The sequence below is a fragment of the Chinchilla lanigera genome, unplaced genomic scaffold (assembly GCF_000276665.1).
Source record: "Chinchilla lanigera isolate Chin_1 unplaced genomic scaffold, ChiLan1.0 scaffold00050, whole genome shotgun sequence".
Lineage (NCBI taxonomy): Eukaryota > Metazoa > Chordata > Mammalia > Rodentia > Chinchillidae > Chinchilla > Chinchilla lanigera.
In genome coordinates, this window is record NW_004955451.1 from 15069020 (window position 1) to 15072999 (window position 3980).

General features: G+C 49.7%; 1 long non-coding RNA gene across 1 annotated transcript in view; it reads left to right on the plus strand.

Annotated features, from left to right (window-relative positions):
* Positions 1-1538, plus strand: part of LOC106149680 — a 3880-nt gene extending 2342 nt beyond the window's left edge. The window contains exon 2 of the long non-coding RNA XR_001235998.1: positions 669-1538. This is a non-coding gene — a long non-coding RNA (uncharacterized LOC106149680). The remainder of the gene's footprint in view (positions 1-668) is intronic.
* The last annotated feature ends 2442 nt before the right edge of the window (positions 1539-3980 follow it).

Genomic DNA, 3980 nt, shown 5'->3' on the forward strand with positions numbered 1-3980 from the left:
CCTGGCAAGCGGGAAGTTGTGAGTTCGGTTCCCGGTACCGGAGAAAAACCAAAAAAAAAAAAAAAAAAAAAAAAAAAAAAGACATAACTCACACATGCTGGGAAAGTTTACTCTCCCAAACTTCTTCTTAGAAAGTTCCTTGAGCATGTGCTACAGTAAGACAAAGGAGAAACCAAGAAAGGGAAAAAGATAGGATTTTTTTTTCCCAACTTGTAAAATAATTAGTATAGAGTTCTAATTAATTAATTTAGTGTGTATTTTCTTTTTATTAGGTATTAAGTTATGCTAGCTTACTGTAAGACAAGCTGAGCTTATTCTCTTTTTATGTTCTGCAATTGATTGCCCGGGGATAACCTCTGTTTTAAATGTTTGCAAAAATCTGGATTTTTTTTTTTTTAAAAGTAGCTGACAATATTTTCTGTTTTTCATCATTATTTTGTGACCTTTTAGTAGGCCACTCTCTAGCCAATATTCATTCTTCTTTTTCCTTTATTTAAAAGAATCCACTTTTTCCTAGTTGCAAAATACATTTCCTAAGTTTCCCTTTCAGAGAGATGGGGCAAATGACACAATCGTGCACTGACCGAATGGGTTTTCCAGAAAAGCTATTGTTTTCCTGATAAAAAAGACAGACTTCACCATCTCACTGTCCCCCTTTCCTCTGCCAGGAACGGGGACAGGACCCAGAGGTGGAGAGTACTCTTTCGGGTGCGGAGAAAGCCATCTTCTCAGGCAGATGAATCACAAAGACAGAAGAGCCCAGGTCCCTGGAGGCATCACTATGTACTAAGTTACACCAACCCAGACCTGCCTGCTTCTGGATTTCCTGTTACAGGCAGGAAACAGATCCATTTGTAGTTTGTGTTGCTGATTGTTCAATTTTTGCCCTTTGCAAGCAAGTTCACTCTCAGCGGACACAGCCTTGAACTTCAGAGCTGCTTTGTGGAATACGGCGGGCTTAAGATACTATGAGAAGGCCCTGGAGAATTGAGGGCTCTTATGTTTTTTTGTTTTGGGTTTTTGGTTTTTCTCCGGTACCGGGAATCGAACTCATGACCTTGCGCTTGCCAGGCAGGGGCTGTGCCGCTGAGCTAAATCCCGAGCCCCTGAGGGCCCTTACGAAGGGGACAAATTCCCCCTCCGCATTTTCCCACCCGCCTGTGAAACAGACACCGACACCCTCATGGATGTATCAGGAAGAACCTTGGTACCCCCGACACTGGCTCTGCACCGAGAGAGGAGAGGGGCCTCTTGGGTTGGCACAGAGGGCAAAGGGCACCAGGCACACACCACTAGCCTGTTCGTGGCGCTCTCTCTGGGACTGACCCGGCTCCCCAGCCTGTTCTGCGTCTGCTCCTACCCCCTCCTGCTAACAGCACTGGGGCTGGCCCGGCCCCTACTGCGAGGACTTCAATAGCCCAGCTGCTCTGCCGAGAGTGGGTGGGTGAGTTCAAGTCAGGGGAGGAGGATAGGAAACCCATTTGGGCCTTGGGTCTCGGCCCATCTGGACCAGCAATAAAGCTGACATTTTAATCTCTGCTCATCTCTTGTGACTGTTTCTCAACTGGATCAGAACTCGGAGAAGTGAGGCATGTGATTAACCAGCACCCACAAAACCCAACATCTGTTGACTATTTAGCCCTAGTGGGAAAAGCCAAGGTTAGAAGGAAGAACTTCTTTATAAACTGTTTGATCATTGTTAGACAATACATCTCTATACTTAATTGTTCATGTCGTTGAGTGTGTTGTGCGTGTGATCTTTGTGTGTGTTGTGTGTGTGCGCACGGGCATCAAACCCAGGGCCTCACACATGTCATGCAAGCACTCTGCCACTGAGCTGCACCCAGATCCATGTCTTTTGATTTTACTTTAAAATAAATATTACTTTTTAAAAAAATTTTTGTGGTACGGGGGACTGAACTCAGGGCCTTTGCACTGAGCTACATGCCAGACTTTTTGTTTTTTATTTTTGAGACACAGTCTCAAAGTTGCCCATTCTGGGCTCCGACTTGAGACCCTCCTGCCTCAGCCTCCCTGAGTGCTGAGATTACAGGCATGTGCTAGCACACCTGGCTTTGGCTTCCCCCTGGATGGAGGGTGATGGGTCTTGTCTTGTCCTGGCTGCCACTGCTGTGTGGCTTTACTTTCCCGAACTTTCATCTTCTTAGCTCTGCATCGAGGAGCTGGTTCAGACCACCTGAGTGACGGGGCTCTCCCGAGCTGGGATCTCTTTTCCTGGGTCGAATGCTTACTTCTGAGTGACTGTACTGTTGGGTGCTGGGCCGGAGGCTGGTTACATAGTGTTATCCAAAAGAAACACAGCACCATCATCTTGGAATCTGGAGTCCAGTGGGAGGGACAGCCGCCACACACGCCGCCACACATGAGTAATTACAGGGATCTCATTCTTTGAATCACTAAAAGTTTTAATACGTGAGCCATCGGGGTGGACCCACATTCCTGCTGGTCCTCACCCTGCCACCTCAGGCAACACCTCTCTGGCTGTCCCATGGCCACCTGCTCAGACGCCCTACTTGCAGCTGTGTCCCCCACCACACTCTGGAAAACAGAGCAGAGAGCCCAAGGGCTGGATTTTTTGGATTTGAAAAAAAAGGTTAAGCATTTTTAAAAAAAGTAACTAGCAAATGAATAACATGCTTGCTATAAAAATCTAAGCAATGCAGAAAAAAAAATGAAAGAAACTTTCCCCTTTCCCCCTGCAGGCTTCCTTGAAAATCACCATAACGGGGAGATGCAGGTCTTTCCTTGGGCCAAGGTACGCTTGACTGCGGGCTCTGGGACGGCATCAGCAGGCTCTGTTACATCCTGGTGGGTGTCTGGTAAATGTTTGCTGACTGAGTCAACGATCACACATAAAGGCTCATTTTATAGTTTTTTTCTTTTAAGGACAAAAGAAGGATCAGGTTACATACATTTTTTTTTTCCCCCCTGAACATCTATTGTGAACATTCTTTTTTGGTTCTAACTTCTCCATTTCCCTTGCTACGGGTTAAATTGTGTTCCCAAGAGAGGCACACGGCAGCCCGCAGTCCTGTGAATGTGACCTTATTTGGGGTCTCGGTGGAGGTAGGTGAGGGTGAAGTCAGACTGCATCCGGGTTAGGGCCTCCTCCTCCGGCAGGACTGGTGTCCTGGTAAGAAGAAAAGGGACAGAGACACAGCGCAGTGCCGCATGATGGCAGAGGGCAGGTGGGACCGCCACAGGGACCAGCCCCAGAACCCAAGGGTGCACAGCCGCTCCCAAAGCCGGAAACGACCCGGGGTCCTGGTCGAGCCTCAGAGGCAGCATGGCCCTGCCCCCGCCTTGCTTCGGGACTAAGGGTCTCCAGAATTACGAGACAATAAATCCGCGGTTTAAGCCGCCCAGTGCTGTTTCCTGCTGCGTGGCCTTTTTGGAGCAGGGGCGTGTGCGTGTGTGTGTGCGTGTGCGTGTGCGTGTGTGTGTGTGTGTGTGTGTGTGTGTGTTGCTCTTTTCCCCAGGGACCCCGACTGGGGCCGTCAGCCTCACCTCGTGACCTTGCCTGGGTTGCCAGCTAAAATACAGGCACCCGGGTCAGATGTGGGACGGACCCAGATTAAAGAAGTCTTTGTTGCTTACTTGAAATGCAAATCTAATGAGGCTTCTGGTTTTTTGTTTGCTAAGTATGGCATCTCTAACCCTCCAACTCGGTAACCCGCACGGTACCCGTGCGGGAAGGAGCCCGGGGAGCCTGGTTCTGCTTCGTGACGGCAGTAGCCCTGGAGCCTTCCTGGCGCTGGGTCCCCGCGGGACCTGGGTGTCCTGCAGCCCCGCCTCTCCCTCCCTGGCCAGGAGGACCCGGTTCATGGGCTCCGAGACCTCCACACGGGCAGGTCCCGCCTGCCTCTTTCTCTCCTCGCACCCCGTGGGGCTTGGATGTGTCAGAGGTGGCCGGACAGTGGGGACCAGTCAGTCCCAGGAGAGCCACATGGATGAACAAA